This window comes from Salvelinus sp. IW2-2015, linkage group LG33, assembly GCF_002910315.2.
Source record: "Salvelinus sp. IW2-2015 linkage group LG33, ASM291031v2, whole genome shotgun sequence".
Lineage (NCBI taxonomy): Eukaryota > Metazoa > Chordata > Actinopteri > Salmoniformes > Salmonidae > Salvelinus > Salvelinus sp. IW2-2015.
Window position 1 is genome coordinate 12,725,446 of NC_036872.1, and position 27,083 is coordinate 12,752,528.

At 44.5% G+C, this 27,083-nt stretch overlaps 1 pseudogene; it reads right to left on the reverse strand.

The window, feature by feature from the left end:
- LOC111958244 (citron rho-interacting kinase-like) overlaps window positions 1–26,811 on the reverse strand; it is a 56,382-nt pseudogene extending 29,571 nt beyond the window's left edge.
- Window positions 26,812–27,083: the final 272 nt, after the last annotated feature.

The window sequence follows — 27,083 nt, forward strand, 5'->3', positions numbered from 1 at the left end:
TCTCCTCCTTCCTGTGACCCCAACCTTCCTGCCCTCTCCTCCTTCCTGTGACCCCAACCTTCCTGCCCTCGCTCCTTCATGTGACCCCAACCTTCCTGCCCTCGCCTCCTTCATGTGACCCCAACCTTCCTGCCTCTGCCTCCTTCATGTGACCCCAACCTTCCTGCCCTCGCCTCCCCTGTCTGCCCTCGTCCTCTCCCCATCTCCTCTTTCCTCTCCTCTCCCCTCACCTCTCTCAGCCTCGTCTCCAGCTCCAGCACTCGGCTCTTGTTGCTCTGCTCCTGCTGGCTTATCTTCTCCAGATGCTCCTCCAGCTTGGCATTCTGGGCCTCCAGTTTCCCAGCCTGGGACTTCCAGGTAGAACTTCTGCTGCCTCAGCTCCGAGATCATCTCCTCCTGGGCTTTCCTGTCCGGCCCAGACAGATAAATAGACACGCAACACAGTCAGTAGACAATCTTCCTAACTAACTAATGAATTATGTAACTAACTGAGATAGTCCACAACACTCACATGTTTTCTGGGTGTAGATGCTGCTGTTGGCTGCCAGTTTGTTGGCCTCAGACAGCTCGGCAATCCTCTGCTCCAGGCTGGCCATCTTAGAGTCCATGCATTGATGGTCTGGATGGACAGAAGAGACACGTTTCAAAGCACATTTACTTGCAGCCTCAACATTGTCTGACAGTTCACATTTACTTGCAGCCTCAACATGTCTGACAGTTTCACATTTACACGCAGCCTCAAACATGTCTGACAGTTCACATTTACATGCAGCCTCAACATGTCTGACAGTTCACATTTACATGCAGCCTCAACATGTCTGACAGTTCACATTTACATGCAGCCTCAACATGTCTGACAGTTCACATTTACATGCAGCCTCAACATGTCTGACAGTTCACATTTACAGGCAGCCTCAACATGTCTGACAGTTCACATTTACATGCAGCCTCAACATGTCTGACAGTTCACATTTACAGGCAGCCTCAACATGTCTGACAGTTCACATTTACATGCAGCCTCAACATGTCTGACAGTTTCACATTTACAGGCAGCCCTCCACATGTCTGACAGTTCACATTTACATGCAGCCTCAACATGTCTGACAGTTCACATTTACAGGCAGCCTCAACATGTCTGACAGTTTGCATCGCATTTATAAAGTATCAAATGCTCACTACTATTGTCAGAACAACACAGCACATGTACAGTATATCACAGTTGCCTGGCAAAAGGATATTGGAAGTTTGTAATAAACCAAGTCAGTGTGATTAATGTGAAAAATAAACCAGGTCCATGTGATTATTGTAAAAATCGGCCTGGCCACATCCTAACTAGCTTGAGCAGCTCTTACCGCCTTCTGCTCGCTGATGATGCAGCACTTCTCCTGGACCTCGTCCTCATACTTGCTCTGACTGGATTCCAGCATCTCCTTATCTGCCATGTCTGCCTTCATCTGGTTCTCCAGAACCTTGTCAATATAAGAGAGATACAACACAGGATCAACCATGCTAGAGCTCAGGATCAAGGCCCAGAACCGGGATCCAAAGAACCTGCCCAGGAAATCTGGGTTCCAGTTATAGCCGACAACCTTCCCTAACTATGTAAATACACCAGTAGCCCATAACATTATACGGCACAGAATGTTTGTGATGAACAGTAGAGGTCCCTTGAGGCTCTACCTTGATTTTCTCGTCATAGAGCTTCTCCTTCTGCTCCATGTGTGTCTCCACTCGTTGGCCTGTGGACTGGCTCTCACGAAGACTCTCCTCCAGGTGCTATACAAACAAACACACACACACACACATGTTACAGTACAGTACATTGTTTATTGACCCTTTTCAATTCAGGACCCAACACCACAAAAGTATTCAGTACAGCAAGGATAAAATGCTACAAATAATTGTTCTCAGGAAAAGAAAACAAACACTTTTGGGTCTGAGAGAGAGAGCGCTATAAATAATCTCCAAAGAGGGAAGGCCGAATCCTAATTTGAGATTCACGCTCATAACGTGGAGATACGCTAACACTACACATGCGCTTGCAGATCTCAATTAGGATTTGGCACAGACTGAATAACAAGTGTGTGTGAGTATGTGTGTGTAACTAAGTGAGAGAGTGTGTGTGTGTGTGTAACTAAGAGAGAGAGTGTGTGTGTATGTGTGTGTAACTAAGAGAAAGAGTGTGTGTGTGTGTATGTGTGTGTAACTAAGAGAGAGAGTGTGTGTATATGTGTGTGTAACTAAGAGAGCGAGTGTGTGTGCTGTATGAGCAGTGAGAACACATATTCCCGGAGGGCTCGTGTGATGCTCACTCGGATGGAAAGCAATCCTCCAACGAAGGGCAAAGTTGCGACGACCGGAGGGGGGCTGAGGTGCCCTCTTTCACCTCCCCTTACCATGATTTTATCAGCCATCTGCTGGATCTGCTGGGCCTTGCTCTGCATGTCCTCCTTCAGCTTACACTCCCTGCGCTCCACTATCTCCAGCCTCTTTACCTGGTTCTCCAGGGTCTTCCTGCCATCCTACACACACACACACACACACACACACACACACACACACACACACACACACACACACACACAGCACACACAAAGCGGCATATATACACAATACACACACACGCATATACACACACACACACACACACCGCTCAGGCTAGAGAACATCTGCTGCCAACAGTAACAGGGAGTTTATCCAGCTCTCTCTCAATGAGTCCTTTCTTTGCAGTTATTGTCTAATGTGTGTCAGTACTGCATACCTCTGTCTCCCTCAGGCGTCTGCGGAGGCTGTCACTGGAGTCCTCCTTGGTCTGCAGCCTCTCCAGCTCACGCTCCATGCGCTCCTTAGCCACCCGAATACTATGGAGGAGATCTGTGGTCTCACTACTTCCCTTCACTGCCTGTGTTATGGGCCGGGGTACAACAAACACTGTCTGTCATCTATCTTACATTGAAATAACTTTAAACTGTTGTAGTTTAAACTCTAAAGACTTGATTGATAATTGAATCCATGAATAGCGTAGAATACTGGGTGAAAATGTGATTGATTGTGCCTCTAAAATGTGGGCCCATACAGCTTAGAGAATTCCGTTTGGATAAAAAGAAAATGATAACATTTTCGAAAAGGGTATTAAATGTATATTCATCTGTATAAAACATAATAAATAGAGAAACCAGCCATTGTCTGACAGGGGCAGAATAGTTAGATAGCTGGCAATGAAGCTGAAACAAACTACTGATGGTTTTAGCGGAGACAGTTGAATTACTCTCAGGCCACAACTCAGCATCTGCTTCACAGGACAATGAGGAGTTGACACGCATCATTAGCAGGAGAGAAACAGGACTTTTCACATGTCTGTGTGTGGTGAACATATCTTCTCCCCTTACAGCATATGCTGAATATGAATTCATTATCCAGGAAGTTTTCAACCAAAATATTCTACCTTGGCAAGCTTATCTTGGAGATCCTGAATTTTCACTTGCTGTTCAGTATTGGCCTGAAACAGAAAGAGAAAGATAGAGAACATTAACCTTTTAAGCTGCACATTCCTTGGTCCCTAAGAGTTTTACACCCAAACCATCTTCATTGTTTCATTCATAATAACTTTTGTTTTATAATTTGGCATTTGTCTCCTAACCATTGACTGAACAGCATTCCTTGAAGGACCATATCGAACCATATAGGATGTCAACATGTGAGCCAATGGAACTGAAGCGGTACCTTCTCCAGCTTTGACAGAAGCTCCTCCGTGTCAGTTTTGCCTTGCTCCTTAGCCTGTAAGAAAAAAAGCTGAAAATCAGTTAAACCAACACATGCCTTTCAAGTTCTCTGAACGTGGGTCTGAGCCAAGAGATCAATATGAGAGTGAACAGCTACAGCACCTTCTGCATCCTCTGTTGATAGTCTGCTGCTTTCCTCTTCAGCTCTTCGCTGGTCTGACGGGACTCCTTCAGCTCCGACTCGTACAGGTCGCTACGGCGACGGGCTGCAGACAGGTCCTCCTCCAGCTGCCTGATGGCCACGCGCATCTCCTCCAGCTGGGCATGGTACTCCTGCAGAGGGATGCGAGAGGAACGAGGGATGAGAGAGAGGGATAGCGGAGGAGTGCAGAGGTGAAAGACATGAGGAGAAGGATGAGTGCCAAAAAATAACAAGTAAATAGAAAGGAACGGAAAGCATCGCAGAAAGAGATTAGATAGGCAGACATGAGAGAGGGAGGGATGGGGAGGAGAGGTACAACGAAGAGACAGAAAAGGACATACTGTGTAATGGAATCTATTGAACAAAGCATTATGGAACAAGAAGAGGTGGGGCAGAGAAGAAGTGCATCAGCTAAAATCAATTAGTGTCCTTCTCTTCTAAAGTAAAAAATAAATAAAATATTTCACCTTTATTTAACCAGGTAGGCAAGTTGAGAACAAGTTCTCATTTACAACTGCGACCTGGCCAAGATAAAGCAAAGCAGTTCGACACATACAACAACACAGAGTTACACATGGAGTAAAACAAACATACAGTCAATAATACAGTAGAAAAATAAGTCTATATACAATGTGAGCAAATGAGGTGAGATAAGGGAGGTAAAGGCAACAAAAAAAAGGCCATGGTGGCGAAGTAAATACAATATAGCAAGTAAAACACTGGAATGGTAGATTTGCAGTGGAAGAATGTGCAAATTAGAGATAGAAATAATGGGGTGCCAAGGAGCAAAATAAATAAATACAGAAGGGGGAGAGGTAGTTGTTTGGGCTAAATTATAAATGGCATATGTACAGGTGCATTAATGAATGATTAGCTATGGCTAACAGCATTCACTTCCATCTCGTGGTCTGGTCACGGGGCATGCAGCAGTCCTGTCAACCAGGCTGGTTAGGACTAGCAGAGGCTAATGAAAAGTAGCATCTCTGTGCCTGGGAAGGGTGAGGACACCCTGACAATGGAACACGACAGGCGCAGCAGATAACATCAGCAGCACCAGCCAGCGCCTCGTTAGTCCCTTTTCATTTAAAAGTTCTCCTCCTGTTTCCATTCAGTTTCAAACCTTGCTAAGTGTTCCTCCATCAACCCTTAAAGCGTGTCTCCGAGGACGTCCGCCTGTTGTCTACAGTAAGTGACAGGAAGACACTTCATGAGTCATTAACTATTATAATAAGAAAATGTCATGTGTAATAAATGACTCACGCCGTGTTTTAAAAATTAAAATGAAAGACAACGGAAATTCATAATCAGTACAATTTCCTCCCAAATTATATTTGGACCTCCTTATAACGTTAATTAAGATACAAAAAGCATTTGCTATTTGAGTAAATGATGATTGGCATTGTCAATTAGGATTCATGGCATGACGCTATGAATTGAGGAAGAAAAAGGTAAACAGTAAATTAAATTGATAATTGGAATGATAATTAAAGGTTTTCACTTGAGCAATACTTGTATCAACTGAATAAACCTAAAACCACAGGGACCTTTCATTTAATCTCTTTGTAGAGTCACATTAATAACATCCATTTCAAGTAGGAAAGAATCTTCATACAAAATGACAGTGTGTTTTGCCAGCGGGCCGACTCAGCATATCAGTTCCTCGGTGTCCCCAGTCCCCTAGGTCCCTGACTGGATCACAGCAAATCTCTGGCAGCCCTAAACATCAGTTAGCAGGAGAACTGAACTAGGCCTGGGCTTAAGTACAGAGCTGAGTGATACCCATGGAGGAGGAGGGAGGAGTGAGCCAGGGGCAGGAAGGAAGGGATAGGATTAAAGAGAGAGAGAGAGAGAGAGAGAGAGAGCGAAAAGGGGGAATACATGGTGAATAGAATGGAACAGTGCACGCCAGAAGAGCTGATTCAGAGTGTGAATTACCTAACTCACACACGCACGCACATACATGCAAACGCACACACACAATCACACAGGAAGTCCCTCCCTATCGTCCCTCCCTGCACACTCCCACTGGGAGCTTCAAATGCAGTAGGTGTAGCCCTGACAGGGAGAGTGATAGTTCTGCTGTAGCCTCTCAAGATGGGGGAGACTAATCCGTGGTCCTGGGGGCTTTGCCTCTTACTCTTCACTCTGCCTTACAGAACAGAATAATCATGTTGATGTGCCAAAGGTAAGTTTGCTGACAAAGTGGTCAAATGAAGCTTACTTTAGGTAGGCCTTAGAACTGGATTAAACCTACCTATCACAGATACAATACTAAGAGGTAGAATAGTTGTCTTATCCCAGTTATAGTCTGTCAGCCTGCGTGCTTTGTATTCAGTGTTAGGGATCTGTTCCAATTAGCCTAGTTTTTAATTCTCACTGCTTCTCAGAATTACAGAATTTGCATGTACTGATTGTCTTGCAATGGATTTCTCTTTCTCTCACTGAAAAGCTTGTATCGCTCATATCCCCAATCTTCCATGCTTGTTGAGCCAACACTGAATACATTCTGCATAAATATGAATATGACTTCCAGGCTCCTAAAACGGAGCGTGGGAGAGAGGCACTGTTCAAGACCTTATGCAGCCCTCAAAATCAAGCAGGAAAGTACTTCTGCAAATATCCAATAGCCTAACTCATTCTCATGTATGACAATTACGAACCACTTTATGAACTTTAACTATAAGTGGATCAATCATTTCCTTAGCTAATTTCCAGGTTTGCATTAGCCGTATCAGTAAGCGGTAACGATACCACCACGGTGACCGTGGATTGGGTGTGAAGACTACAGTGCAGTGATAAAACACCAACACTCCAATTCCCATAATGTAAGATCCAAAACCCCATTGCCTCATCACGACAGGCTGCCCACTGCATCAGCGGCACTGCACACTCTCCACTTCTAGGTATGGATGGTTCACATTGCCATGGCAACCATTGCGCTATAGAGCCTGTGCCTGGTAACCACTGCCAGGGATTCTGCTCTGTGCCGTGGAGATGTCAATCTTTCAATATCTTAATTCAGGAACTTGGCAACCCTTCACCAAATCAGATCATTGTTGTATCCGCATTGAGCACACACACACACACACACACACACACACACACACACACACACACACACACACAACACACACACACACACACACACACACACACACACACACACAACACATACACATACACAACACACACACACACACACACACAAACCCCCCACGCACAAACACAAACACACTAACTCACACACAAACATACACAAAGAGACACACACACTATTTGGATAATGGTGTGCTGAACGTGAATCTATCCTTCCTCTACACTCCTCAATCAGCAGAGACTCAGGAGACACTACATCACTTCTGAAAGTAGCGAGTGATAAACACACAGGAGACGCCTTGATGTACTGGGGCGCTGAGCTATGCAAAGGCACGCCACTACTAGAGAGATATCCACTGAGACTTTCTTTATGGTCAGGACAAGTCCTGTGTGCACGGCAGAGTGCGTTTGAGTTCACGCCCACTGCTGGACACCATACTGCAAACTCCTAGTAAATTCTCAATGCTGACACTCACAGAAGGTTATCGCTACTAGAACGTCTATTTCAGACTTCTATTACGTGGCACTCAAGGCTTTTTCTCTATTATCCGAGAAAGGCAATGAAACCACAGTGACAACACTAATTCACATGAATATGGTTCCATGTAGTCAGGAATCCAGACCTAGGGTGTTTAACAGTCTACTGACTCCACCTACACAGGGAGCAGTGGATAAGCCTCAACACCCTCCTCCTCTGTAATTAACCCGGCTTTGACAGGGTAGCACTCTCCTCACACCCCACACGACTCACACCCCATAGGGATGGGCAATCAACCCTTTACAGCACATCCCTCCACAGCACTCTGTGTAGAAGTTGCCCTTAGGCACTGAGCTAGGATCAGCTTACCCTCCCCAAATCTTAACCCTAAACATTACAGTTAAACAGCGTTTAGGGGCAACTTTGTGTTACTCCCTCCACCACCCACAACTCCTGTCAGGCATCTGATGCCACACAGGAGGCGCTCTCCTCTACCTGTTCTTTGATCTCCTGCAGCTTGTTGCTCTGCTCCCGGATGCCGTGGAGGAGCTGCAGCGCCTTGTCGTCTTCCTGGGAAACCTCCATACGGGCCTGCTCCAGACTGAGCTTTAGACTCTGAAACACACACATGAAACTCAGCAAAAAACAGAAACGGAACATTTTCAGGACAATTAATGAACATGCACCTGTGGAACGGTCGTTAAGACACTAACAGCTTACAGACGGTAAGCAATTAAGGTCACAGTTATGAAAACTTAGGACACTAAAGAGGCCTTTCTACTGACTCTGAAAAACACCAAAAGAAAGATGCCCATGGTCCCTGCTCATCTGCGTGAACGTGCCTTTGCTGCAAGGAGGCATGAGGACTGCAGATGTGGCCAGGGCCATAAATTGCAATGTCCGTACTGTGAGACGCCTAAGACAGCGCTACAGGGAGACAGGACGGACAGTTGATCGTCTGCGCAGTGGCAGACCACGTGTAACAAAACCTGCACAGGATCGGTACATCCGAACATCACACCTGCGGGACAGGTACAGGATGGCAACAACAACTGCCCGAGTTACACCAGGAACGTATAATCCCTCCATCAGTGCTCAGACTGTCCGCAATAGGCTGAGAGAGGCTGGACTGAGGGCTTGTAGGACTGTTGTAAGGCAGGTCCTCACCAGACATCACCGGCAACAACGTCGCCTATGGGCACAAACCCACCCTCGCTGGACCAGTTTATTGTCTATCGTTGAAGGAATGAGCGTTACACCGAGGCCTGTGCTCTGGAGCAGGATCGATTTGGAGGTGGAGGGTCCATCATGGTCTGGTGCAGTAAGTCACAGCATCATCGGACTGAGCTTGTTGTCATTGCAGGCAATCTCAATGCTGTGCGTTACAGGGAAGACATCCTCCTCCCTCATGTGGTACCCTTCCTGCAGGCTAATCCTGACATGATACTCCAGCATGACAATGCCACCAGCCATACTGCTCGTTCTGTGCATGATTTCATGCAAGACAGGAATGTCAGTGTTCTGCCATGGCCAGCGAAGAGCCTGGATCTCAATCCCATTGAGCACGTCTGGGACCTGTTGGATTGGAGGGTGAGGGCTAGGGCCATTCCCCCCAGACATGTCTGGGAATTTGCAGGTGACTTGGTGGAAGAGTGGGGTAACATCTCACAACAAGAACTGGCAAATCTGGTGCAGTCCATGAGGAGGAGATGCACTGCAGTACTTAATGCAGCTGGTGGCAGCAGCAGATACTGACTGTTAATTTTGACCCCCCCCCCCTTTGTTCAGGGACACATTATCCATTTTTGTTAGTCACATGTCTGAACTTGTTCAGTTTATGTCTCAGTTGTTGAATCTTGTTCTGTTCATACAAATATTTACACGTTAAGTTTGCTGAAAGTAAACGCAGTTGACAGTGAGAGGACGTTTATATAAAGCCTGTTGGCAACACTGCATGTAGTACACAAGAGCACCCACACATAGTGCTTTACGGAATCTCTCACACACACATGCACACGCGCACGCACGCACGCACGCACGCACGCACGCACGCACGCACGCACGCACGCACGCACSCACACACACACACACACACACACACACACACACACACACACACACACACACACACACACACACACACACACACAAAGTCAGGATCTTGGGCCACTCACGGTGCACTCGGTTATGTAGGTAGCCAGGTCTTGCTCCAGGATGGTCCTCTGTGTCTCTGAGGCTTTCAGCTCCACATCCTTCTGCTGCAGCACTGACTCCAGATCAGACATCTTACTCTGGACTAAAGAGATCTCCTGTTCCATCTGAATACAGCAACATGGAGGACAGCTTTATTTGTCAATTTCAGCATTAGTTCATCTTCCCAATGTCAACTGAACTCTTGCAGGTGACCACAACCTTATATTACTGTAATAAACATGGCCATTTATAATAAACCAAAGGACTGAAGTTGACTGTGCAAAGCATTTCCTTGATCACAGCTATTGGGGTTGAAGAAGACTTTATGCTGAGAGTAGTGAAAAAACATAGATTAATCATTGCAGCAGTACTTCACAGGAAAGCACGTGAAAGACAACAGCACATTTAAGTCCATTATGTAAAAATCAATGACCGTTGCCAAATCTCCTTTGAACCCAGCCTACTATGAAGAAATTGTGAGGTAAAATCTTTAAGGAAAATTCCACCCAAAAACTGCAATCAAGTTTTCAAGATATATAACTTTCAAAATACAGCATCAGATGATGCTAAATGCATCACGCCAGCTGTATTTCTGTATTTTGAAAAGTTATATAGATTGGAATCTTGATTGCTGACATGCAAAACATGTTGGGACTATATCAACAATAGACTAATGAACCCAAATATCAAAACATAGTTTTAGGGGGGGGAGTTTTCCTTTAAGCTATAGGAAGCTATTTCCGTACCTCCTAAGCCAAGCTGCTCATCTCAGTATGTGTGGTTTAAGAGATGAGCCAGTTGGGTGATGGATGGATGCAATTAAAGAAGCCATTAGAGCCCCTGAGGAGCACTGAGAGTCACGGGTGCAGGGCCGTCAACTGTGTCACAGATACGCAATCACAGTACATACTGGAGTGCATAGACTATATGCTGTGTTGGAGTGCTACCACTAACACAATCACAACATAACACACAAAAAAGGATTATGGTATAGAGTCACAGCACTGGGTAGCAACACAAGGCACCACAGTAATGTGGTGTGACAACACAGACACCACATAACAACAGTAGTCTCAAATCAGAGAACCATCAGTCAGTCACAGGACATCAACAAATAATCATAGACACTGATAGACACACACAGAGTAACTTGACACACACAGAGTATATCAAACATAAGAGTACCTGTGACATGTGTCTTGTGTCTCTCAATCCTCTCTGTATTTAGTGTCTTGGTGTCTTTAGCAGGTCTTATCTAGAGAGCTGAGGGCTGTAACCACTAATCTGCAGGAGAAAAAAGAGCGTGGGAGAGAGACTAATTGCAGTAAACACTCTATATACACAATCTCTCCTGAAAGCTGTGGGGCTTTTATTTACAGCACTTACCTTTTCCTGTCATTATGTTATACCACACCACCTTTTACAGTTTATCAAATGGGAAATTATCGGCACCATTGAATTGATGTTTAATGTCGTGACAACATTACATAAATGGACTATCACATTCCTTTCCCTAAATGTATTCTTCTAGCAACATGTTGTAGCTTGTATAGGAAACAGGGTTAAGAGCAGAAAACCCCATACAAAAGCTGCCTTTCATTCATAATCATCATTAAATGTTATCTTCTAATCAAACAATTAAGGTAATTAAACAATTAAACTAATCAAGTGAAACACAAGTCAAAGAATTCAAAAGAACTAAATGAGCCCTTTCATGCCCATGTTCAAAACTCAGAATTCAAAAATCCGTAATCAGACCAAACCCAACACTTGAGGGGCCCAAGTAGCACAAAACTCCAGCTCAATCTGTGATGCTTTACATTTGAAGGCATACTCCTTATATTACATAATCGCACACATAATTAGCATCTATTCTGAGAACTACTTTTAATCACAGAGTGAAAAAACATAGAACCATACCGGGTGGACCATGCCGTATGGGTATATTCTGGAATAAGACAAACCTAAAAATAGAGCGTGATTCTGAGTGTGTGTGCACATGGCTGCCTCTTTAAGCACTATTCTCTATATTTGGCAGCCTTTGAGATATGAGAGGCAGGAGAATGAAGAAAAGAAGACTGTCACTGTCTATTAAGCATGGGCTTCTCTCCCACTCCTGCTCACAGCAGCAGCTCAGTGGAGGAGCTTCGACAGCCACAGGCCCAGGGGTTTCACATAACATTCTGCATTCCATGATGCAACAGAGACTATGGCTTCACACAGAACAATCACCAACCCCATAAGATAACACTTCACACATCACATCCGAACAGACAGAGTAGCATATATCCATCATGTGAAAGGAACAATGAGCACTGTCTGCATGGAGTATAGCACTCCAGCCTTAGGCAATGTATATTTGAATGGTACATAACATTATTGATGCAATGCAAGACAGGGTTGATGCGCTCTGAGAGATCCACTCCCCATTCCCCAACACATGCAGAAACCACCAGAAACGTGTGAAATAGATAAACATATTTTTTTAATTTCCTGTTGTTTATATACAGTATCTCGAATCAGGAACTCTGTCATATCCTGCGTAATATGTCAAAACTATTTGATAGATTTCTTATCATGGTGGAGTGGATTACTGTTTGATTTTGGGGTAGGCTGTCAACAGCATGGACTGTGTGACACTATCTGTTTTCTAATGATGTCAACAATGCGTCTGGCATAGAATCAGCTGTTAGAATACAAATTTAAGATGATCTCTATGGCGTCTAGACATATTTGATGTCATGAATATGATGTCTTTATGCCATGGGTAATGTCCATATTCACTTCAGTTCATTGTGTCTGCGGAAGGTTCACAGACGGGTTTTCAACCGAGCTACATTATCAGAGACTCAGAGCGGGCATCTTAACGAGTCACACATAATGGCTGACGACAACCAGGTTAATTGAAGGTTAATTTAAGCCTACATTTTTAAGTTTAAAAGAGAAATCAGTAAGTAGCTTTACATGTTGTTCAAAGGGCAGTTCTTCCTTAAGGTCAAATGTGATTGATATTAGGGCGGAAGTATGATTTGAAGTTTCAGCAAGAAATTCCAACTGGGTAATTGTTGTGGGATGTCAGCATGCCATAAGCCTACTGCGCGTGTAGAATCAGTGCCATGAAGGATGGTGCAGGCCGGCAAGTTGCTACAGTAGCCTAGCATGGATTAGCAGATGGGATCAGATCTGGCTGACTTGTTCGCAGGCTAAATTTCTCACCAGTTGTCCATAATGAGCCAAGCGAGCAGGCTGTGCAACTGGGCTCATCCTCTGTAATAAATACCTCCCAGAGAGCAATTACAAATAACTAATATTGTTTTTAAAAGCACCATTATAACTAGCGACATTACAGTCAGTCACCTCTGGCTGAGAAGGACTCGGTAGAACAGTGTTGGATTTGTTCATGTCTTTCTAAATTAATCTACCATACACTGGGGAGACTTTATACTGCATTTTTAAAGCTGGAATACTTCATGGTGAAACTACCACGTCTGATATTACAACAGCAGATAAGTTACTGCAAACAACGAACACTGTTTTTTTTCTGCTTCGTGCATCATTGCACGCAAGAAGGAACATATGTATATCCCACTGGACACATACGTCAATTCAACGTCTATTTCACGTTGGTTCAAGATAATTTCCTTTAAATGACTTGGAAACAACGTTGATTCAACCAGTGTATCTCAGGCGCTGTCTCAGGTGCTGCCCAGATTCAAAACATTTCAGGGCCATGGCGCTGTCCACTAACGCCTACAAACTCAGACATTGACAGCTCAACAGTGCTGAAATAGAGTCCCAGAGAACATCAGTGATTCTAAACTACTTTAAGTGCAAGTGATTATAATTTATTGCACATGTTAGTTTTGCTGATTTGCAGCCTCAGAATTATAGCTAATGGATTGCAGCGAGTTACGTTTTTGAGCATGGTGATGATGATGCATAAGAAGAGGATGAGGATGCTTGATGAACCATAAATTACACGCTATGATCTGTTTTCTGATATTGTCGACAAAGCGTTTAGACATTAGACTATAGAAATATAGCAAATCCATTGGATTTATGCAGTAGATTTAGGCCTAATTGTGACATCACGTGTATAATGTATTTTACGAATCCCTATGCTTAAGCCTATCAGAAACGAGTATTCAACAATGTCTTGGTAAAATTCAAGGATAACGTTCATGTCACTTCAGTTGCGTCTGCCGACGGTTCACCCATGTGCTTTTAAAGGGACTATCAGTATTACCTCCAAATAGCCTGTTACAATAGGCTACACATCATGTCTGACGATACCAAGGTATGGTTAATTACGCATACTTTGAGTTTCGAGGAGAAATCACTAACAATATTTTAGGTCACTCACTACCAAAGCAATACTGTATGTCTCACTGGTTTGACCCATGGACTGAAAGCTGACTACCACTGCCGTTTTGAGGAAAATACGAGCAAATAAGTTGTTTCATAAAGTCACAAAAGAAGACTGATATTGCCCTCTCATTTATCCACAAGAGCATGAAATGGGAGGATACCTCTGACGATCAAAAGGAAGTTGGGGAGGATATGAAGGATGAAACAGAGACTCATGAGACCAAATAGAACAGGACAGGAAGCAAGGTAAGATGGAAAATATGCAGTCCTTTGCACATCCTCTACCTACTTAGGCACAGATATAGAATTGGCTTGCTATCATTAAATCCACTGTCCTTAGATCTGCTATGAGACCTACAATCTGTTGTCCTGTAGGCTTAATGTAAGTCCAGTGGAGGTGCCAAGAAGAATTCAGTGAAGGAGGACAGCAGCATTTGTGCAGGTCAGAGATTGTTTTATGTTGGGTGCAGGTTGTGTTTAAATGAATCAGCACTGATCTGAGAAGATAGCATCTATACCTACAGGTTAAAGCACTATGTGACCCGTTTCAAGAACTTAGGCGTATGTTGCACGTCACTACTTCACAGGAGAGGCATTTGCACATATCATTTTTTTATGTGTTTTTTGGGCAGAAATGCCTTCTGGAACATATACATTTTAATGTGGCTTAATAACAAACTTGTATGCCATCTGTAAATACGAATACAATTGTTAAATTATGAGCCTAGTTGGTTTAGTCACAGAAAAAGAAAGGAACCTTCCCACTAGCCATGATTGGCTGAGATCTGGACATGCCAAGAGGTGAGTTCCGATTGTTCTGCCATCTAGCATGCTTCTGTCTATAACGTGAGCTGCTCAGTATGTGAAGATAATCCTGTCTTTTTTGAAAGATATAACGTTGGACTTCTCTCAACAACATGGACAGCTCTCAACAACATTGCTGCACTGAATTTTAGATGGCGCTATCGACAAAGATCAGTGTAGAAGATTTGTGATGGACTACTACTACGGTCAATGTGAACTGGAGTGACTTGACACAACGTGGGCCAAACAAGATGTACCTATAAACACAATGGAGTGAAAGGGGCAGCAGTCTGCCCGTGATGCGTTCATCCATGTATATGGGTAAGAGTCTAGCTACATTTAAGCAATAAGGTCCGAGGAGGTGTGGTATATGGCCAATATACCACGACTAAGGGCTCTAGTGTGTGTTTACCAGAGATGGTAATGTGAAGAACAACATGACCTGCACAAAAGTCAGATTAGGAAATAGGCCAAGATAAAGTGTATTTTTCTACTACTTTTTGTTACTACTTTCACCACTTTAAGTCTTGAAATCTGTGGTTGTTTACTACACTACTTTGTTTATCACATGGCCTCACGTGAATCCTTAAAGAGATGGGTGGGGCTAAGGCTTAAAAAGGTGTGAACAATGCTGATTGGGTGTAGACAAGGTGTACCAAAACATTCAACAACAATTTTGTTTTTTACATTTAATCAAATCACATTTTACTGGTCACATCACATATTTAGCAGATGTTATTGCGGGTGTAGCGTAATGCCTGTGTTCCTAGCTCCAACAGTGCAGTAGTATCTAACAATTCACAACAATACACACAAATCTAAAAGTAAAATCATTAAGAAATATATAAATATTAGGATGAGCAATGTTGGAATGGCATTGACTAATATACAGTAAAAAACAGTATATACATATGAATTGGGTGAAACAGTATGTAAACATGAATAAAGTGACCAGTGATTCCATGTCTATGTACATAGGGCAGCAGCCTCTAAGGTGCAGGGATGAGTAACCAAATGGGTCTTTCAAATGGACAATGACCCCAAGCATACTTCCAAAGTTGTGGCAAAATGGCTTAAGGACAATAAAGTCAAGGTATTGGAGTGGCCATCACAAAGCCCTGACCTCAATCCTATAGAAAATTTGTGGGCAGAACTGAAAAAGTGTGTGCGAGCAAGGAGGCCTACAAACCTGACTCAGTTACACCAGCTCTGTCAGGAGGAATGGGCCAAAATTAACCCAACTTATTGTGGGATGCTTGTGGAAGGCTACCTGAAACGTTTGACCCAAGTTAAACAATTTAAAGGCAATGCTACCAAATACTAATTGAGTGTATGTAAACTTCTGACCCACTGGGAATGTGATGAAAGAAATAAAATCTGAAATAAATAATTCTGTCTACTATTATTCTGACATTTCACATTCTTAAAATAAAGTGGTGATCCTAACTGACCTAAGACAGGGAATTGTTTACTAGGATTAAATGTCAGGAATTGTAAAAAACTGAGTTTAAATGTATTTGGCTAAGGTGTATGTAAACTTCCGACTTCAACTGTATGTATACTGGAGCTAAGAAAGTAATACTAAGTGTATGTTGTGTAGTAAGCTGTTAGTAGCCCATGTGCTTCACCCTAATAATTTGGTCTATTTTCCCCTCTTAATTTCACCTACTGTTCTGACTTGTTGGTGCACATGTAGCCTATAACTTGTTTCAGAGAAAAGTAATAATTGAATATTGTAAGAGTTTTCATTGTCTGCTTATGTGCCCCCTTCATTTATCCTACGGTTCTGTACAGGGAGAACACTGTAAGAACGGCCCATGTTCTGAATTCTGTCGCTGTACATTTCAAAAGTGCTGAACAAATAGTTATATTGACTATGTCCGTCCTAGCTCACTTATTAATATCTCAATTCGAAGTTACGGATTGCCTCTTATTTGCTTGTATTTGTATTTATTATGGATGTGCCAAGGCAGCAGCTGCTCTTCCTGGGTTCCAGCAAAATTAAGGCAGTTATACAATTTAAAAAACATGACAATACATTCATAACAGATTTCACAACACATTAAGTGTGTGCCCTCAGGCCCCTACTTCCCTACCACATATCTACAACACAAAATCCATTTATATGTCTGTGTATAGTGCGTATGTTATCATGTATGTGTGTGCATGTGTCTGCGTCTATGTTTGTGTTGCTTGTTGTCCCTTTATGCCATAGTTTGTACATCTCAATTGTCAACTATGTCTTTTTAAAAGGCAGTTAATGAGGCTGAATGAACTGTTTTGCTGCCAGACAAGGCTCCGCTGATAGCCAGGTGTGGCAGTGGTAAGGTGTTGGGACTGCTTTTGGGACTCTGCTGTTGGGACAGCTTTATGTAGGCCCTAACAGCTTGTGGGCACCGTTTGACACCGTTATAGTGCAATTAATGTATTGTTTAGTGTTGTGTTATGTTATGTTGTGTAGTGGCTTTGGTTGCATGCATCACCAAAATGTTTTTTTTTGGGTTTGCCCCATGCTAAAATCGCCACTGGATATACAATTTTCTAGCTCTGAGTCTCTACTTTTATCCAATGTAAAAAAACACAATTTAAAATGTTACTACATAAGACCGAATCGAGGTGGTGAGTCACATATTGTGGAGGCCCACAGAGAGATATGCTTTCACCTGTCCAGTGCAATCAAATCAGTACCAATGAACGAAAAGTATAAATAAAGTTATGATTTAACTTCAGATTTCTCTTTGTGGTTTCCCAGGGTCTTCTCATGCACCCATGTGTAGTTTCCAGGACAGGGGATCTATCATTGAGCAGCTGGAGAAGGAGGCTCAGAGGACTCTAATGCCTTCTCTCAATATTGGGACAAGCTGTGCCCCAGTCCTCCTCTCCTTCCTGAGTAGTCTAACTAATTTGCAGTCATAATGCGCCTTCTAACCACAAATGTGATTTCAACCACTACCTTAACCATACCCTTATCTCTATCCCTAAATCAAGAACAAAATGTCTCTGTACTTAATGCCTTAATCAAATACACTAACTCAACACTAAAATATGCAACTCAAATATGTTCCCTTTCTTTTCTCTAGCCAATGGAGAGTGATTCAGCATGGCATGAAGAATAACGTAAGTCTCTGCAGTCTCCACATAAGGATCTGATCAAAAGTAATGCACTATTTAGGAGAATGTGTCATGGAATAGCTTGATTTAATATTACTCTGTTGGCCATAGCTGACGTTTTTAGCAGCTCTCCATGATGTGTCTGAAGATTGTTAGGGTCGTGACCCAGACGGCCCTCTGCATTCTGCTACCAGTGCTGGCTCGTATCATGGGGGTGAACCTGAGGAGTGGGGCAACCTCCCCAGAATCCCAGTGCTCTCTGACAGGGTATAAGGACTCCTTAGACAGTCTGGATGAGCGGGAGAAAAGGCTGCTGATCAGTGAGATGAACTACTGGACCAAGGAAAGGAGGAATGGCAGGGCAGGGTGCTGCCAAAAATCTGTTGGCAGAACCAAACCACCATGCTACTCTCCTAAGAGGTATGCTCACAGCAATATTTCAACGTATTGATTCCGTTTATCCCTGACCCATACCTAACATCAATTGGAAACCACACCTTGTATTTTTATGTTCTGATAAAAAATGTTTCCCCACAGGGGTAAGCCATTATAAAGTATCTTGGGTAAGCCATTATAAAGTAAACTATGAATAAAGAAATCGGGTACAGTACATGCCTTTCAGAAATAATCAAATTCTGATGTTGTAAAAACATCAAAATCATGTTAAAAATGTTGGTTTTGGGATTCTATGCATGGCATCAGTGATGTTTGTGTGTGTATCTTCAAGATGACAGACCTGATTACAGAGCTTGCATGCATCTGGAGAGGCTCCCCTCATAGAGGAGCCTTTGACGGCTCTCTTTGGAGTAACAGAGGAAAGCCTCCTGATGTCCTTGTCTAAGGGCCACTCCAACCTCGCCTCCTCCAGCTCCTCTCAGCTGAGCTGTGCTATCGCGGGGGAGGTGTACACCAGCTTAACTCTGGCCTCTCAGTGGCCATTCAGCCCAGCCCTGGTAGTTGCCCCCTTTTGGAAAGTCAGGATATAGTAGCAGGCAGGGAGGTCATTCGCGTAGCCTCGGTGCAGATCCTGGCTGAGCTACAGAGCCAAAAGTCTGAGCCAGAGTGGATAGGGTTTATCGAGCCACTCATGGACCCTGTGATTGACGATGTGCTGGATGCCATTGTCGGCACTATGGAAAAAATGGCACAGTAGTTCAACACCCTATTGGATCTGGCCAAGAAGATGAGCAGTCAGAATTATTGAAAGTGGAGAGTAAATCGTTGGTGTAACGAATGCACTGAGAGTCAGTAAGCAAGTATAGGGAGTGAGTGTTTAATAAATAAATAGAACAGAAAACAAGGAACACGAACAACGCACTGACATGAAACAGAGTCAACAACACCCGAGGAGGTGATGGAGTCAGATATAGGGAAGGTAATCAAGGAGGTGATGGAGTCCAGGTGAGTGTCATGAAGCGCTGGTGCGGGTGACGATGGTGACAGGTGTGGGAAATGATCAGCAGCCTGGTGACCTAGAGGCCGGAAAGGGAGTATACGTGACAGTACCCTCTCCCTGATGCGCGGCTCCAGCTGCAGGACGCCAACAAAGGGGACGATCCCGGGGATCAGGAGCAGACCGGTCACCTCTACTGAAGCGCGGGAACCTGTCAAACCGGCTGGGGCATGGGAGCCCGGGGACCTAGAGCACCGAAGAAGGAGCAGAAGAAACAGTAGCCCCTCTCCGACGCGCGACTCCAGCCGCAGGATGCTGACCGAAGGGACGATCCTGGGGATCAGGAGCGGACCAGTCGCCTCCACCAAGGCGCAGGAACCTGACGAGCAGCCTGAAAAGCTGGAGCCTGGCGAGCCAGGTGTGGCATGGGAGCCTGCCAAGCCCACCCAGTCTTGAGAACCTGACGAGCTAGCTAAGGCATGAAAGCATGATGAGTTAGCTGAGGCATCCTCGGTAGACTCGGCAACAGACGCTTGACAGGCCAACCGAGTCTTGAGACCCCGTGGTACCGGCTGAGGCATGAAAGCCTGATGAGCCGGCTGAGGCACCCTCGGTTGCTCCGGCAGCAGAACCCAGACCGACGTCACCTCCAACACACAAACGAAAAACACTCCCTGATGCTTCCCTTTGGTGAGGTGTTATTTACTCTCTTCCATGTCGGTGCGTTGTTCGTGTTCCTTGATTTCAGTTCCGTTTATTTATTAAACACTCACTCCCTGTACTTGCTTCCCAACTCTCAGCGCATTCGTTACAGAATAACACCTCACCTAAGGGAAGCACCAGGGAGTTATTTAATTTAATTTTGGTTTCGATGGGAATGACGTCGGGTCCAGGAGACGCTAGAGACTCTTATGCCTCAGACAGATTGCCAGCCTCCCCTGCCTCCACCTGCTCGTTAGGCTCTCATGCCTCAGCCAGATCACCAGGCTCCAGTGCCTCAGCCGGCTCGTTAGGCTCTCATGCCTCAGCCAGATCGCTAGGCCCCCCTGCCTCAGCCAGTCTGTCAGGTTCCCACGCCCCAGCCGGCAACAGGTTCCCACACATCAGCAGGGGCGACCGGTCCGCTCCTGATCCCCGGGATCGTCCCTTTGGTCGGCGTCCTGAGGCTGGAGCCGTGCATCGGGGAGGTGGAACTGTCAAGTGTGCTCCCTCTCCGGCCTTTAGATCACCATGCTGCTCGTTATGGCGCACACCTGTCACCATTATTACGCGCACCTGGGAGTCATCAGACTCACCTGGACTCCATCACCTCCCTGATTACCTTTCCCTATATATGTCACTCCTTAGAACCTGTTCATCTTTGTCCATTTCTTCAAAGAGTCATTGTTCCTTATCCAGATCTGAAAAAGGGTCCAAGGTCAAAGTGTGAGCTAGAGATCAACCTCCCTGGTACTCCCATCCCTGATGAGGTGCCTGATGATTTGACCTTCCCCATCGCCAGGAGCTCCTGCATCGACACCAGGGACTCTATAATGCCAGGGATTTCTACAAGTGACCTAAGGACAAAGATGATGACACACACAGATGAAACCCTGCATTGTAATAGTCCAAGGACTGACAGTAACCGACAATCGAGTGCCAAAGCCTCTCTTCGATTCTTCACTCCCTCTTGCACCAGCAAGGGAACATCTTTGGTAACAAAGGGAGTTGGGATTGACATGGAAGAGAAAGAAGTGTGCCCTAGCAGCTCTGGCCATCTGAGGGAGTTATTCATCACTTCAGACATCAGCAGTGCCACTGCATTCCCTCTGCAGTCCTTGATGGACTCCGGCAAAGATGATTTGATCTGTTTGGTCACGATACTGGTGATAAGGTTGCTATCAAAGATCGGTCCCTCAGCCCTAGATGGACCTTCCCAACAGGCAGTAGATATGACAGCAATATTTCAGCAGCTCATCAGACAAGTTCTGTCTGAGTTCTGTGCTGCATCTGGATTCTCAAGGACACAGGCGTACCCTCAGGACCTGCACATCCACACTGTGTTCAGGGATGTACATAAAAACCTCCTGGGGGCGTTTGGCTCTTATAACGCCCTCCACGCCATTATGGCCTCCCAGGAATCTGAATTTGACAGAATCCTGGTAAAATCATTGACCCAGCAGCTGGTGCAGGGATGCAAGGAGGCATCAAGACCAGCTTCTACTGCAACAAACCCAGCAGACCAGGCTGAGACAGAGAGTGGGAATGAGCAGAAAGCAAGAAGGAGCTTCCTTTGCTTCTCAATGACCAAACTCAGGATCAACAATGTTCCAGTTAGGGGCTGGTGTCATTGATGTGGCTATGATGAGATAAATACATGAGATAAATATGTTTCATTCCTCACTATATTGTTGCGTTGCATTCAGAAGGTTTTATTTACATTTTCTTTACCTTTCTCTTTTAGCGTTCCAAGAGAGGAAACAAAATGACAGCCATTCAGTCCAGGACCAGACTGAGATTCCCTCTACTGCATAGGTAAGGATGTTTTAAAGCTCTGCTATAGCTTGAAGTTTTGTTCAGGTGTGGTAGAAACATAGAGTAGGTCTAGTAAACTTATATAACTGTTATTTTTTTAAATATTTATTATACATAAAGTTATTATATTTATCTCTCTCTCACCCCTAAACCCACCCCTTTCGCTTGTGTTTCTAGCCCCCCACATTGGGGCTCAGGGTGCTGAATCTCCAGTTGGAGAGGTTTCTCGGTTCATCTCTCAGCCTATCAAAAACCGCTCCTTGATAATCAGGGTCTTCTCAGCAATGATGAAGCCGTTCAAGCGCTCCTCCTGAAAGACCCTGTAACCTGTTACGCTGTATGAAGAAATACTTTTGACAAGAGGAATCTGCATGTCTACCCTTTAAAGTCTATTTGATCAAATAAATGCAAACTATTTCACAAGGGTTTTACATGTTTTGGATGATTGCTAGCACTGAAGCAGCTTTCTCACATACTCTCTGGTCAGATAGTGAAAGAGAAACGCATTAATTAGTTCCCACATGGTTACCCATCATTTTGTTGAGCAGTTGTTGAGCTGGCAGGGCCTCAACCTCAGCTTGACTCTATTACAATAAAGTTGGTGCATAGCCAGTCAGATAACCAGATGCTCTCTCTTCATTTAGTTAGGGCGATAAGAGCTTATTAACAGCAAAGGGAAAACACATAGTGGAGAATTTGATATCTGCAGCTAGATCAACTCTCTGAGATGTTTTCTGTGGGTTGAATAATATGTGGCATGAGTCAGTCCTGTTGCAGAGGAGGAGAGAGAAGTCATGGTGTTGCTCTACATTCAGACTGCAGGATGACCTGCAGCTACTGGGACTGCTGTAACATATGGGCTGTAGGTGGCAGTGAATCACTAACCTGTTGCAAATGTACAGGTAACTGCCTAAATAAATGATGGATACAAAGTATATTAGAAACAGGTGCTTCCACACAGGTGTGGTTCCTGAGTTAATTAAGCAATTCACATCCCTTCATGCTTAGGGTCATGTATAAATATTTCCAGTTACCTATTATTTTGGCTACAATGGCTAGAAGAAAAGGTCTCAGTGACTTTGAAAGAGAGGTCTCAAAGGAGCATAGGAGGTTTAAAGTGTGTGTGTGTGTGTGTGTGTGTGTGTGTGTGGTGTGGTTGTGTGTGTGTGGTGTGTGTGTGTGTGTGTGTGTGTGTGTGTGTGTGTGTGTGTGTGTGTGTGTGTGTGTGTGTGTGTGTGTGTGTGTGTGTGTGGTGTGGGCGTGGGCGTGGGCGTGGGCGTGGGCCGTGTGCGTGTGTGTGTGTGTGTGTGCGTGTCTCAGTCACCAGATCTCAACCCAATTGAACACTTATGAGAGATTCAGGAGCGACGCCTGAGACAGTGTTCCCATCACCATCAACAAAACACCAAATGATGCAATTTCTAATGGAAAAATGGTGTCACATCCCTCCAATAGAGTTCCAGATCTATGCCACGGCGCACTGAAGCTGTTCTGGAGGCTCGTGGTGGCCCAACGCCCTATTACGACACATTATGTTGGTGTTCCTGTATTTTGGCAGAAGCACAGATTCTGTCAAGCTCCCAGTTCTAGTTCCCCTATAGACCTATCAGGTCCAATCCCTAAACCCTAAAATGGACAGGGATTGTTTTCTATAGCTAAGTCCCTGGTCATGACAACAGCAACTCAGTGAACCTGATGCCACATGGGTACAATCATTCGTACCTCAGACTCTTTACAAAGGAACTACTAGATGTGGAGAAATCCGACAAAGAGGGTCACAGAAGAGATAAGGGGCCTTTTAGAAATGACACTTGAGGGTACGGGAGAGCTACAGCAGCAGAGCTCTCCTCTCATCACGACTCACATTAACATGCATGGATTTTGCGCTAGAGAGCAGCTACACCACCTGACCGTATCTGCTCGCCGCCTTCAGCCCTTTCTCTTTCTCCGAGTCACATTTCACACTGTTCTGTGCCGCCTCCTGTCTACAGGTGAACACAAGTGCAAATTAACAAATTCTTCTCTTGCCAATTCCTCTTGCCTTACATTTATGTAATCATATGGATACTCCCTAAATATAGTCCTAATATTCTAATATACACTACATTGCCAAAAGTACGCGGACACGCATTAGTGGATTCTGCTATTTCAGCCAGTCCCGTTGCTGACAGGTGTGTAAAATCGACCACACAGCCATGCAATTTCCATAGACAAACATTTGCAGTAGAATGGTCCGTACTGAAGAGCTCAGTGACTTTCAACATGGCACAGTCATAGGATGCCACCTTTCCAACAAGTCAGCTCATCACATTTCTGCCCTGCTAAAACTGCCCCGGTAAGCTGTAAGTGCTGTTATTGTAAAGTGGAAATGTCTAGGAGCAACAACGGCTCAGCCGCGAATTCGATAGGCCACAAAAGCTCACAAAACGGGACCGGCGAGTGCTGAAGCGCAATGGCGTGTAAAAATCATCTGTCCTCGGTTGCAACACTCACTGCCTCTGGAAGCAGCGTTAGCACAAGAACTGTTCGTCAGGAGCTTCATGAAATGGGTTTCCATGGCCGAGCAACCGCACACAAGCCTAAGATCACCATGCGCAATGCCAAGCATTGGCTTGAGTGGTGTAAAGCTCGCTGCCATTGGATTCTGGAACAGTGGAAACTCGTTCTCTTGAGTGATGAATCATGCTTTACCATCTGGCAGTCCGATGGATGAATCTGGGTATGGTGGATGCCAGAGGAACGCTACCTGCCCGAATGCATAGTGCCAACTGTAAAGTTTGGTAGAGGAGGAATAATGGTCTGTTTTTCATGGTTCGGGCTAGGCCCTTTAGTTCCAGCGAAGGGACATTTTTACGATACAGCATACAATGACGTTCTAGATGATTAAGTGCTTCCAACTTTGTGGCAGCAGTTTGGGGAAAGCCCTTTCCTATTTCAGCATGACAATGCCCCCGTGCACAAAGGGAGGTCCATACAGAAATGGTTTGTTGAGGTCGGTGTTGAAGAACTTGACTGGCCTACACAGAGCCCTGAACTCAACCTCATCGAACACCTTTGGGAGGAATTGGAACACCGACTGCGAGCCAGGCCTAATCGGCCAACATCAGTGCCCAACTTCACTAATGCTCTTGTGACTGAATGGAAACAAGTCCCTACAGCAATGTTCCAACATCTAGTGGAATGCCTTCCCTGATGAGTAGTTTCTGTTAGCAGCAAAGAGGGGTCCAACTCCGTATTAATGCTCATGATTTTGGAATGAGATGTTTGACGAGCAGATGTCATACTGTTGGTCATGTAATGTACTTTATCCTAAATATGTACACTCTTAGAAAAAGGTTTCCAGAAGAGTTATTTTGGCTTTCCCCATAGGAGGACCCTTTTTGGTTCCAGGTAGAACCCTTTTTGGGTTCCATGTAGAACTCTCTGTAGAACCCTTTTGTAGAATCCTTTTTTTGTAGAACCCTTTTTTTTCTAAGAGTGGGGAAATGCCCCTTACTCAGTCCACTCCACGTAGCCCTCTGTGCCCCATTGGGAACACGAATAAAGCCAACTATATCTGTCCCTAGTTAGACCCTATACAAACCACTTCTCTGTCTTTGATTGGAACTCAGTACATTGAAAATCTTTACACGTCCAGTGTATCTGAGTAAGATATACAGTATTATTCCTTCATGAGCCATCTCAGTGTCAGACAAAGGGGAAAGGCAGAAATTTCATAGTAATCATCATACATTTTTAATGATGATTACTTTAAAATAACGGGGGTGTGAGGGATATTGTAACAAGACTAAAGACTTAAATATCAACATGTATTACTTAACTATCATTAATATGTATGTGTTGTAGTCTAATTGAATGTTGGCCAGGTTTTAGAAACAGGAGCTACCTTTTCACCTGCCCTGAGAGGTAGCTGAGGGAGGGGAGAGGTAGAGACAGAGGTGAAACAACTGTTTCCATAGAAATACATGTACTCTCAACATAGACTTTCAGCACTTCTTTTCTTGTTACAGAATCTATTTTTGGCCACACAGGCCTTCCTACGCACACATTTCCCTAACAATAACTCACCAAGTGCCTTATCAATGGCAACTATCTCAATTTGTAGCGAACAGTTCATGTGATTCACGATCAAGTTCTCAATAGAGATGATTCTTTGTTCTACCAAGCTTCGATATAACAAGGACAATAAACACACAGTGCCTAGATTCTGTTTTTCCAACATGAACTTCCCACTTCCTCAAATTCTAGGCAAAAGAAAGCCACCAGGAAAAAAGTGAGTTTAAACACTGATATTTTCAGAATCCTTTGAAACAGTACATCAAAGCAGAGAGAGAAGTCAGAATGTGAGAGCTGTGATTCCCCTAAGAAGTTGATGGGGATCTGCTGAAAGGAGACAGAGATGCTATGAGAGCGGAGATGCTAATGCACGCCGTTGCCTGAAGAGGATGGGTAAACAAAGACAACCATTTAATGCTAACACAGCATCTCAGAGTCGTGACAATAGAAGACTCTGCTCTCCCACTGATGTATCAGGCACCTGTGCTATACCGCTATCACATCTGACTGAAACTCCCCTGACAATAGCAGAACCACAAATCAATCAATTTGAACAGCATGCCGAGATGGGCAAACAAAGGCTGATCAGTTGCAGTGTGTCGAGGCAGTTTAGAGGTTCTGCACACACAGCCTTGTTGTTACACACATTCCTTGTTGTTACTCTGTCAGTGCAATCAATCCCACCCTGTTATTAGTGAAAGATTCCTTCAGAGCAGTACTTACTCAGACCTGGCCGGTGCTGTCGGTGCCTTGCTGAAGAACCACCTTAGAGGGGGCACATCATCACCCAGAAAGCCCGATCATGTGGGGTCTTGCTGGGCAGCCACCGGCCAGTACGAGGGACTCGCTGATTCATCAAAACTGGAGATGTCATCTTCACTGTAGAGAGTAGAGCCAAATGAAAAGGAGAGAAGAGCTTTGGCAGGAAAGGGAGATGTGAGCAGTGAGAGCGAGGGAAGATTAGCACACAGAGAGATAGAGTGAAGGAGAGAGGGAGGGAATGGAGGAGAGAGGGAAACTGCATTGAAGAGTAATGCAGTAGATCAGTGAAAACACAATTGCATAGACACGCAGGGAAAATCTCGCTTCCCCACTCTCTATTTTTTCTCTCTCTCTTGCTCACCCTCTCTCTCTCTCTCTCTCTCT